The 12775-nt window shown below is 35.2% G+C and overlaps 1 long non-coding RNA gene across 1 annotated transcript in view; it reads left to right on the top strand.

Moving 5' to 3' along the window:
- LOC135199310 (uncharacterized) overlaps positions 1 to 12775 on the top strand; it is a 252450-nt gene that overhangs the window by 128006 nt on the left and 111669 nt on the right. The window lies entirely within an intron of this gene.

Raw genomic sequence — 12775 nt, 5'->3', positions numbered from 1 at the left:
ACCAGTGTTTTTAGCATCTGTCAGCTATAGAGGTCATTTGGAGGTCCGGGGGTGATGATTTTACTAGGTACCAATACCTGACAAATGTTGAATTTGGTATCTTGGGTAGAGAGAGAGAAAAAAATGCACAGGTTGAGAGAGAAATGCAGTGCTGGTATAAAGAGAACAATCCACTGGTGTAGAGAGAAAAAATGCACTGCTGGTATAAAGAGAACAATGCACTGGTAGAAGAGGGTGAGAGTATAGTACTATCTATATTACCAAGTATTGAGTGTATAAAGGCCAACCGTTGCTTGGGTAAGAGTAAATAGTAATAATGAACAGTACTACGTAAGATTAAAGTATAAGTGGCCGAGGCTGTTTTAAAGGTGTGGTAAGAGCCAGTGCCAGTTATGGCTGGGCCACCAAATTTAAGGTGTAAATGTCTCTATTGGATGGTCAATGTAAAGTTTCTAAAGCGGAACGAAGAAAAGATGGTTGAGAGTAAAGTAACGTCACGTCTTTCAATGACGTCATGATTGCATCACTCGAAAGGTGTGCAAGCTTATTGCAACTTACACAAGCTGTATTATTTGGAAAGTATTACATCGTGGGTACATAAGGTGACATCCTAGGTTTGACGTAAACTGGTTAAACATTTTTAGTGACGTCATACCTTTGATTTAGGTAAGGTATTGTGACAGTCATAGTTATGACAAGTACAGGTAAGACATCCTTTTCAAATTGTCATAGATGATGTAAGCATTGTAGACCAGTTGTATAATAAGAGGAAATAAAGACAATTATATAAACTGACATTCTTTTATTTAAGCCCATGAAAATAAATTCATGTAAAAGGTTAATTACTGATGATGAGTTAATGAAAAAATTATTTTTTTTACTATGGCAACACTGCAGTGCCCCGAGGGGGAGAGAGAGAGAACCCCCTCAGCTGGAGGTAATGAAACCAGTCAGTTACCAACTTTGAAGTCGAAAATTCCAAAAAAATAAAGGACTTATTATAAATAAGTCTAAACTGACGGCTGGCCAGTTGGGAAGAAGTCTTGTATGTACGTACTTCATGCTTTCTAAGAGGTCTGCCAGTTTTCTGTGTAAATAGGGACGATATATAGACGGATCCATCTATCATACATCCGATATATAGACCGCCCAAATACCAGAGAAGGGTGTTTAGGCACAGTTAACCCTAAGGTGGGCGTGGCAAGTCTTATAGTACCACCAAGACCAGCCTACACTTACATTCACTCTCATGTATGTGGTTTTGTACTTGGGTAAATTTTTTGGTTGATTTTGGTGTCTTATGGCATGAAATTCCCGTATACTTAAACCGCCAGACTTTCGTCTTGAAGTATAATGGCCCAGCCCCCAAAAATGTTCAAAGTCCTGTTCTCTATGGATGACCTGTGGATAAACCCTATGGGTGTAAGACATATTTTGACATTACGTTTTCCCTTTCAGTCAAGATTTCTAGTCTTTTAAGTGTCTCCATCGGTTCCTTATTAGAAAATGGATGTATTTTGTATAGTTATCCCTCTTACACCTCATAGAAAACAAGAGAACGAATGATTAACGACAGTAGTTTAGATAAAATATGCAGGGTGTCCATAAAGTCCCAGAACCATTCTGTACAGTAAATACTTGTGATGGTACCAGGACTTTATGAACACCCTTTATCTTTTGAAATATATCACCTGATGGAATCCTTGACTTTGAGAGCTGGAGATATTATTTTACTTCTAATTTATTAATTGATAAGGCTAATTCAATCTCATTTTCAGAGGTTTTTATATATAAAACAATACTTTATTCTTTTCAACAGAGAAAATTAAGGGCATTTAAAGTCACACACAGCTTGTTAACCTGTCAATTTTCCAGCATTTTGACGTCAAGTATGATATCTAAATGTCAATAATTTTTGTGGTCCCAAATGAAGTCTGGTCATGATTATAAACAAGATGACTTCAATTTACCACAAATATCGCCATTTTGTTGCCAAATCTGACTTCAAAAAGCTTAAATATGTCAGAATATTAGCTCCTATCCAATGCAGAAATGCTCTATATCTCATTTCAAATTAATTCAATAATTTTCAAGTAAATCTCATTTAGCTGTAAAATTCACATGATTAATTCAACTTTTAAAAGTTAAATCACTTAATTTGATGCTATTTTCACTTCACATGATATTTCCATCTACAAGATTTATTTCCAAAGTATAGAATTCATTCACATTCTCAGATGTCTCTCCGAGCAAAAGAATTAACAGGAATTTCACATATAAACCAAAGAAAAACTAAATTAACTTTAGGATGACTTTGTAATTTGAAGTAAAATATAGTCTTTTACAACAAAGGCAATTCATTACACCAAGACACACACACACTCTCCGAAAGCAGACGTGTGACTGAAACTCCTTCAGGGGGAACAATCGCGCCTTGAGGCACTCTCCCCCCTTCCCAAAAATGCCACCACTTCGTCTCATAGGCTAAAGCACCATTCAATGTAAAGGTGATTTGAAGTTCGGGGTAAATGGGCAAGAGACGTGCAAAGCTAATGTCCTCCTGCCCAGAGTTTTCTTCCTCCCCCAGCAGGACAGCAGGTCGGACTAACGTTAGCCTTAACCGTACACGTGGACCACCGGGCCATAATTTTAGGTTGTGTGTGATACATCTTACCAAAATTCATCCCATTGCCAGTATAATTAGAGGTAGGACTAGGCCTGAGTAGTAATGATCCAATCAAGGACTAAACAAGTTCATTTACAAGTAATTTGGTAGAATAACCTTTCAATAATATGGAATTTGGGATAGGATTAGATATAACTAGTGATTAGGGATAGATTAGACCTACCTAACTAGTAATTAAGAATAGGACTTGTCCTAACTAGTAATTATGTAATCAAGGACAAACTTTAGCTCATTAACATGTAATTTGGTAGAATAAACCTTTCAATAACATGGAATTTGGGCAAGAAATCTTCCTCTTGAAGAGGTAAATACCCAATTAGAGAGAAACTATCATCCCATTACCTTATTAAGGAATAATCTGCTTCATAACCTTGTAATTAGGGAGCAAAGGTTCAGGTAATTATGGAAGAAGGTCCAGGATTTGATTAGAACATTCCTTCGGGTGTTTTGAAGTAAGGAATCTTTCACAAATCTTTCAGATTCCAGGTTTAGCAAAAGTAGGAAGACCAGTTGTATATTGATTACCAGAACAGGACTGAGTATTATAAAGAATTCGTTTCATATATCTACCAAATGACTGACAATAAAAAATAACTTTATGCTTATCAGAATAAGGCCACGTGTCTAAAAATGTCATAAAAATGAAAATTGTTTAATATTGCACATAAAATAGTTTCACATACTAGAAAATGGCTACACTGTACCAAGAATTGTAACTTTGTATTGATTGTCAGTCCAGAGCTAGAGAATAATTGCCATTGCGGTTTCATCTTGGACCATTTTATGGAAATCATTGTCACAGCCACGACCAATGAGTACTAGTTAGGAAAAGCTTCATGGAAAGTTTACTTTTTGTAATTTATGCATTATGTCTCAAGATCTGCCTATCATGTGCTAATACCAGACCTACAAGTTTCAATAACTTTTTTTTTTCCAGCTTTTAGGCCCCACTAAATCTTTGTCTTTTATCTTATTATTGATGAATTAGGTAACCCTTTACATCCAGAATTTTGAAGAGAATACTAAACGTCTATTCTCGTGAGTACTATTAGGAAAAATACACTATGTACCTGATAGCTTCTGTCCTTAAAAAAGCTACACTTCTATGTGTCTAACAGAAACTTTCCCATCTGACATATATACTTTGTGACCAAATATCTCATTCGAGCTGACTTTCTAAACAAAAATTGCCCTCTATATTAAAAAAAAAAAAAAAAAAAAAAACTTTCATAGGCAGAAGGTGATGAAACGCTATCAATCAAGTGATAAAAATAAGCTTTTAAGGCAAATTTCCCACATTCTGGAAAAAATCAACTCTGACTCCCAAACTTGACAAAACTTGGCAGGGCCTATAAACACCACTTTCTGGGCAGAATCAAACTCTGGGTACTGAGTTGACAAACCTGGCAGGCCTATAAAACATATCGAACTAAACACTTTCCAGGCACCAAAAATTTCTCTAGAACCAAATGAAGGAAAAGCCCACTGATTAACAGCCTAAATGGAAGTAAAAAGCAACACAGACATTTTAAACAGAAATGTGCCACAACTGACATTTACTTTAGAGAGAATCTCACAAACTACTACGTACAATTTAAGCCTAAAAGTATTACAAACCAAGAGACCACCACATGAATGCGCAAAAATATGAAAAACAGACTTTCTGAAAGTAGATTATCATGAAGAATCAGACTTTCCAGAGACTGACTTTCTTAAAGTGAAAGTATATATAACACAAGGACGAACTTCCTGAATGCATAACTTCAAAAAAAAACTTCCCAACAAAACTTCAGACCAAGAAATGTTTAAGCATCACAGATTAACAGACTTTCTAGAAACCAAAATTATCATAAACTAACACAATAGACTTTCTAGAAACCAAAACTATCATAAACCAAGACACTTTTTAAACAAAATGTTACAGAAGCAAAGACTTCCTGAATCATAACTGATCCTGAACCAGTTTTTTTCTTGAATCCAGGACCTCTTGCAAACACGGTTGTATCCTGTATTCAGACGATACTAACAAAGATGACTCCTGATTCTGTCTTCGTGCACCAAAAAACATATTCAGACAATACTAACAAAGATGACTCCTGATTCTGTCTTCGTGCACCAAAAAACATATTCAGACGATACTAACAAAGGTGAATCCTGATTCTGTGTTCGTGCACCAAAATACACAGTCCCAGATTGTTACAGACAGGCCATTGCCAAAACAGCATCTACATGTCCACACCACTGCCCTGGGACTAATTTGGTCATAAACCAAAGGAAGGAAGGAGAGAGAGAGATAACGTACACATGATAGGAGATGTCAGCAAACAGCAGGAATGAATTTGGTCCTGTTCATAAAACATCTGGAGATGAGGAGATTCTAGTACTGCATTAAGCTAAACGATTCTACATTTTTTGTGTGGCAAAGATGAAACTCTTACCAAAACCCTAAAGCTAGACATTATCAAAGTTTCCTGTACACCAAAGTTTACCACTTACAAACTATGAAATCATTCAATCCTTCAATTATTCCAAAACTTGACTTTAATGGAATAACACTTAGAATCCGAAGGCATCATGAGTAAGGATTAAATCACAAACCAACATCATAAACTAACCTTAAAGTAACATATCAGCACACATCCAGGATGAAATTACCGTATCAACACTGAAAACCTCTACACAAATCCACTGACATCTAGAAATTTTAAGTTGCACATCAATCAATATAAAAACCAAAGACATTTCTAACATACATCGTGACCAATGTATTTAAGTTACCCAAGATCAGGTACTTAATGTAAAATCAGTTTATTTTTTAGTGACTTCTCAAAGGTACCATGACTCGGTCCAAGCCTGCCAAGATGAGTTTTTGGAGCAATGTAAAAGGCTACACCGGTTATACATCTTAAATATCCACAAACCACCAAAATAAAATCTCGTATCAAATATTCTCTAAGCAACAAAATGGCCCAGACAGGACTATACCACCTTTAGTTAAGATCCTCACATCTGGGACATGCACCTCCAATTCTACGAGCTAACAAAAAGCCCAGTCAACTTATACAACACTTTTTTTCTGTATAAAAAACATTTGAGGAAACCTGTCAGCACCTGAAGCCCCTAAACCATTACAAACTGACGTCATCAATTCAAAAATATGCATTAAAATGTGCTGCAGTTTCTGTAAAAAAATGCCTAGTTTCTCCATGGCATAATTCATCTGAACCTTATTACCAAACTATTCATAGGATTATTTTCTATATAAATCAAGCTATACATTAGCAATGCAACCTAAAGATAGTTTCCTAATCTAATTAAAGGACAGGGAAAACCTTTTGTTTTTAGTCTTATTATCCCTCACAGCCTCAGAATCTCAGCATGACTTAATGGTAAGGTATTTGGTGAAAGTACTAGACCTATAGTAACCTTTCTAGTACATCCAAAGATACATTATTACACACAAACCTTTTTGCAAAGGCTTCAATAAACAGTCCTCTAAGATTAACACTCACAAACATCCGAGACTTTATCTAATTAACTGACGATGTTATGAAATTTGTTGATTTCTCACACAGACTTTCAAACATGGCCGTCGTGGTATTTTGTCCCTTCTCTATTTCGTGTACGTACACGAATGAAATGCCAAGGCTAAGACGAGAAGGCGTTTGAGCCCCAAGCTGTACCACCTTTTGGAACGACGGCATGTGTCCGACATATAATCAATAGTTTTGTCATAATCGTGACCAACAGGATGAGTTTTAACTTACAAAGTGTTTTCCAAGACTTACTTTAAGTCTTTTAGCATATAGGTTTCAAATTTATGTCTTGAGTAGACTTACTTTACATATAAGAACACTTTTTAATTTTTGTATCTTTGAACTTTATATCTTCTAGAATTACTTTTGATCTTTCAAGAAGACTTAACTTTATAAATGATTTTAAAAACACTACAGTACACGTTTCTAAACATCTGGAGGATATTAATGACACTGACCACACTTAAAAATAACATTGTATGAAAACTATCATTAAAGTAATAAAAATAGTAGCGATACAATATATTCAAAATCAGCAAAAAGGGACAAATTCTCTAATTTTGGTAAATAATGCTTAGAAAATTGGAATTTTCTTCCTATCACAATAGCAAATTGACATAATTTACCCAGGAAACGGTATTTGAAATAACATAACTTAATGATAACAAAAATATGCATATTCCAGTCTTTTGCGAGACTTGACACAAATTTTGTAACAAGACGTGAGAGAAAATCTTACAAAAAATCCTGGAGAAAATTGAAAACAGAATGAAAAAATGTAATATAAAAAGCGTAGGTTTTCTTAACAAATTATTCATAGCTTTATCAGTTGATATTTAGAAGTAAAATATTTTCAGCTCTCAAAGTCAAGGATTCTGTCTGGCACTAAGTCAAGGCCAAAATGGCTAATACAGTCGAGATGTATATTTATCTTCGTCCTCATCTTTCATTACTTGTTCTCCTGTTTTCTATGAGGCGTAGTTATACCAAAAACATCTTCTAATAAGTTGTTAGAGAAACTTTTAAAGACTAGAAATCTCAACTGAAACGGAAAACAGAAGGCCAAAATGTACATTTACACCAATAGATATCAGTAAGTCATCCGTAGAGGAACTGGACTTTGGAATTTTTTTATGGGTGGGCCATTACACTTCTGGACGAAATTCTGGTGGTTTAAGGATACAGGTTCTTACGCAATGTTCCACAAGACACTACAAAACAACCAAAACATTTGCATTAGTACGAAACTACAGCTATGAAGTGGACGTAAGTCTAGGCTTGTCTTGCTGGTATAAGCCTTGCCACGCCCACCTTAGTCTGAACTATACTTAACATCATTCTCTGACATTTGGGGGTCTAACATATCTTCTCTAGTGGCATACAAAACAGACAAACATATTAAAAAGCATGAAGGAAGTATATACAAGACTTCTTCCCAACTGGCCAGCCGTCAGTTTAGAAAACTTAATTATTATAATAAGCCCTTTTTTGGGTCGACTTCAAAGTTGGTAACCGACTGGTTTCATTACCTCCAGCTGAGGGGACTCTCTCTCCCCCCACCCCTCGGGGCACTGCATTACTGGCACCCAGAGCCTTTATTTTTAAATATTTCCAGTTTTGTGTACATACAGTGTATATATATGCATATACATATAAGAAAATGAGCCAAAATTGACAGACAACTGCTTCAGCTCTCACTTCTTACACAGTGCTAAAGAAATCTTCCCTTCCCTAATATTGAGGTAAATATGAACCTCCAAACTTAATCTCATTAAAAAACATGACAAACAGAATTCACTTTAATTTAGGTACTAAAACAAATATTACACACCCAAAGAACTACTACCTGTTTCAAACCCTCATCTAAGATCGTAATATCTGTGATAATAGACAAATTGAACACACAAATGTTTTTGCTGTGTGTTTAGAGTGAGTATTTAAAGTGATCAAAGGAAGCTTTAAAGTGTGAGAATTTGAAGAAGTTTGAGGTATTTAATCCTTATGTCGAGAAGAAATGGAAAAAGCACCTTGAAGTGTGAAATTAAGCTTTAAAAAACCAAGTAGAGAGAGAGAGAGTGAGTGAGTAGCAGAAATTGGTCAACAAATTGCGATGGCTTTACTGCAGCATGAAAAGTGGAAAATTGCAATTCTGCAGCTTACAAGTTGTGCTGCAAATCTGCAAAGTGTTCCTACGCAACAGCTTTAACAGCAGACCGAAAAGATCCCCTGAATGTATAGTATAAGATTTCGACGTGCCATAAAAAAAAAGTCTAAGACAGACTGGAAGGTTGAGAGGAAGAACTAATAACAATGTCTAAGTTACTTACATTAATTTAAAACAATATCTGGTTCCAATAGTCCCGACTTTTCTGGTATGGCTAAAGTATTTTCAGCAGTTTTTAGACTTATTTCGTTTCATCAGGACCTAACAAAAGTAATGGATACTCCTAGATAAATGAAGCCTTATACATTACTTGGTGAGAACTGAGCAGAAAGCTGAAATACAGTGTTTCTGTACAAAATCAAATTACAATTTGGTATGACAATTTTCCCATTATTCAAAATTTTAAGTTAAATCTTTAACAATAACAGTTACATTTTTAACACTAATAGTTAAATCTTCAACTATAAACTCAATGGGAACTCTATGCAATAATTCAACACTTAAAAAAAAAAAAAAATTATACCTTTTCCAAAAATTCTCCATATGTCAAGACACTGTTGCACTTATTCTAAAACTAACTAGACCTTTAACTCAAAAATAATTGCATTTCTCAAATAGTTTCTATTAAGAGTCACAAGCAACTTAAGACGTACCCTCTTGCAATATAACTACAGGTAATTTCAGAACTGATTTGGGTCCTAAGCTTAGACAGAGCTCTTCTCTTAACATTTAATTTCTGATAACCATTCTTGAGGCTAAGTCTATGTGTAACAAAACTCCCTGATTATTAGATAGTTTCCCCTATAGTTCCTTCCACTTTGCTGTTCAACCTCTTCAACCTAACCACTCCAATTTACAGTGTTCATGGACAATCAGTCCCTCTGTAAGAACTTTGCAAGGAAACAGTAACAAATCATATTCAATTAAATAGCAAATATCCCAACAGCTATGAGTCTACTGAGGAAGGAATTGACCCTGTGTGTCAAATGCCTCGAACATACTCGAGTGTCTCCTAGAGAAAAATAAATGACTAGTCCTCAAGAATGTGATTTTAACCTTCCAAGAAAGTTAGCTATCATTGTAACATTAAGTCGAATAAACTGTTCACATAACTGAGAATGCTTGTTCATTCGTATGCCAAATATAGCCTTGTCAAACTACTCCCCTTCAAAGATACATTCGAATTGACTTAATTCATACATCTAAGACATTTAACCTTATTTAAGGTAACGCTTCGCATTTGAGTCTACTTACAGAGTCATTAGCCTAAGATATTTCCAGAAAAAAACAAACTATCCTCAAATAATGCATTCAATATGACTGAATCATTTACTTAAAATACCATGAACAGTAGTATTGCAAATGGCCCTTAAAGTAACAGTGAAATTCAAAGTTCACTTATTCAATAATTTATCTATGATGCATTTTGAGGACAATGCAAGATTGTCCTCAAAGAAGACTTAATTTGGAACCTCCCCATGACAGCCTCAGTGTCTTGAAATATGCAGAGATGCCATGATGATAATGCTCTTGATAAGTACTCTCCAATATTTACACAATTAACCTTTAAATGGCGTATGTTTCATGTTAAACAGGAAGCATTATTGTCATGGCAAGCTTTGTACAAAATTCACAGAGTTTTGTTTCATCACTTGGAAAGAATGAAAAGTTCTTTATACTTTTCTTGTGATAAAACCGAAATATCTCCTGTCTTAACATTTCAATCATGTCAATGCTTCAGAATAAGTTCTCTTTCTCTTGTATTCAGCAGAGCCTTTCGGTAACCAAAGTTTCAAAGTATAAGAACCAACAATTACATAACATTACAATAACGCAAGACCTTCGAACTATTCCCAATTTTCTAAAGGAAATCTAAATCACTAAAGAAACAAAGTATGGACAAAACTTTCAAAAATATGAGCAGCTTAATTCCAAGTCCCTACTGCTATAGAAGTTAGTTTAGCAATATCTATAATAAGCTTTGCTGAGGGAATATATAAGGAATAATTAGCCTTGAATGTTATCTATTCTATAAAGGTCGATACCTGAAAAGTCTGACACCACACAGTTATTAATAATTATACTGACCAACACGAAGATATTCCATTAAGTCAGTAGTCAATCCTGTTGTTTGCAATTATTGAACTTTTTTGCTATTGAAAGTTTTTGTTGAAGGTCAGGAATGACAGAAAATCATCATTATATCCTACCATTAATCTCAAGTGACCTTCGTACATAGGCAAGCGTGCAGATCACAACTGGACGAAGATGTATTCTGTGAAATAGTCAATTACTTGACGGTAATATTAAACTAAGTTGATGGAAAGCTATTCTTTAACATATGTGACTTCTCGATATAGAATAGTCTCAAAGTAGCCATGGCTGCCTAATAGCTGCTTTTTCACTAACAAGAAATTTATGTTTAAAATTCTGGAGCCTGAAATATCCGTAACTACCTGATAGTTGATGGTAAACTAATGGGAACACAGGTAAAAACTATGCAACCTGAAATGAATGACTACGCTCCTTGGCAGCTGATGTTAACACGGCTGAGAAATTAAAGTGAACACTTGGTATTTTAAGGCATAACTTTTGAACTAATATTTAAGTCTTTTATTTAGATAAACAAAATAAAGTCTAATTATCCTAAAATTGAAACTATAATTAATCTTATGTAAAAAAAAGCACTTTTCCTGAAAGTTGCCACATTGCTACTTCAAAAAAAAAAAAAAAAAAAAAAAAAAGAATGACCTACGTATCCAGACACACTGAGCTACTTTTGACTGATATCACACCGACATTTGATCCCTGATCAACAAATCTATGTATCCTGGAACATAAAGAACTACCGTACTTGAAAGCTAATATTAAACATATAGAGAATTTATTTTTAAAAAGCTTTGTACGTATCCTAAAACTGATTGAACCTGTAGTCATCTTAAACTGGTAAGAAATGGAAACAGCTGTCCTGAAATGTACTGAAGTACTTGACTTGATAAACTTGTGAATCTTGAGTAGCCAAGACTGTGCCACAAAGCTATTGTTTAACTGGTAAGGAAATGTTTGGTGGGACCATTTCATGTGGCCATAGGCAACTGTTGACACAGGTTAAGTACTACATTCTACTTTTTAAACATAAATGTAGGCTTTCTTGAAGTCCAGTTCTTCGTTCACAGATACTTGTTGAATTGCGAGGCGATGCAGTGGTCTAATCAGCTTGTCCCATATGCACTCTGCAGACGATTTCCTATAGAGATGAGGCAGAAGTTAATAACATCATATCACCGAGATCTCTAGGCTTACAAAGTAATGAAAGATAATTCATTATAACCAGACTTCAAGCATCCTATACCCACACCCCTTTCACTGAAAGGGGCACAGATGGGACAGGGTCTTTTTCAGACAGTGATGGGGGTCTGTAGCACTTTATGAACCACTTCTTAAACTAAATTAAATTAAATGTTTTCACAGCTACTGTAAATATTAATTCAAAATTGAAATGCAATGCAAAGGTAGGAGGCTTCTTAAGTGTAAGTTCCTATTAACAAATTACAGTAAAAGGTTCATTATCTTTACCTGCATTATTATTATTATTATTATTATTATTATTATTATTATTATTTTTTTTTTTTTTTTTTTTTATTATTTTTTTTTTTTTTTTTTTTTTTTTTTTTTTTTTTTTTTTTTTTTTGCTCCATCACAGTCCTCCAATTCGACTGGGTGGTATTTATAGTGTGGGGTTCCGGGTTTGGCATCCTGCCTCCCTTAGGGATCCATCACTTTTCTTACTATGTGTGCCGTTTTCTAGGATCACACTCTTCTGCATGAGGCCCGGAGCTACTTCAGCCTCTAGTTTTTCCAGATTCCTTTTCAGGGATCTTGGGATCGTGCCTAGTGCTCCTATGATTATGGGTACGATTTCCACTGGCATATCCCATATCCTTCTTATTTCTATTTCAGATCTTGATACTTATCCATCCCTCTCTTTCTCTTCAACTCTGGTGTCCCATGGTATTGCGACATCAATGAGTGATACTTTCTTCTTGACTTTGTCAATCAACGTCACGTCTGGTCTGTTTGCACGTATCACCCTATCCGTTCTGATACCATAGTCCCAGAGGATCTTTGCCTGATCGTTTTCTATCACTCCTTCAGGTTGGTGCTCGTACCACTTATTACTGCAAGGTAGCTGATGTTTCTTGCACAGGCTCCAGTGGAGGGCTTTTGCCACTGAATCATGCCTCTTTTTGTACTGGTTCTGTGCAAGTGCCGGGCATTCACTTGCTATGTGGTTTATGGTTTCATTTTTCGTATTGCACTTCCTACATATGGGAGAGATGTTATTTCCGTCTATCATACTTTGAACATATCTGGTTCTTAGGGCCTGAT

This window comes from Macrobrachium nipponense, chromosome 25 (assembly GCF_015104395.2).
Source record: "Macrobrachium nipponense isolate FS-2020 chromosome 25, ASM1510439v2, whole genome shotgun sequence".
Lineage (NCBI taxonomy): Eukaryota > Metazoa > Arthropoda > Malacostraca > Decapoda > Palaemonidae > Macrobrachium > Macrobrachium nipponense.
The sequence above is the reverse complement of the archived record's forward strand: the minus strand, read 5'-3'. Positions and strand labels throughout refer to the sequence as shown.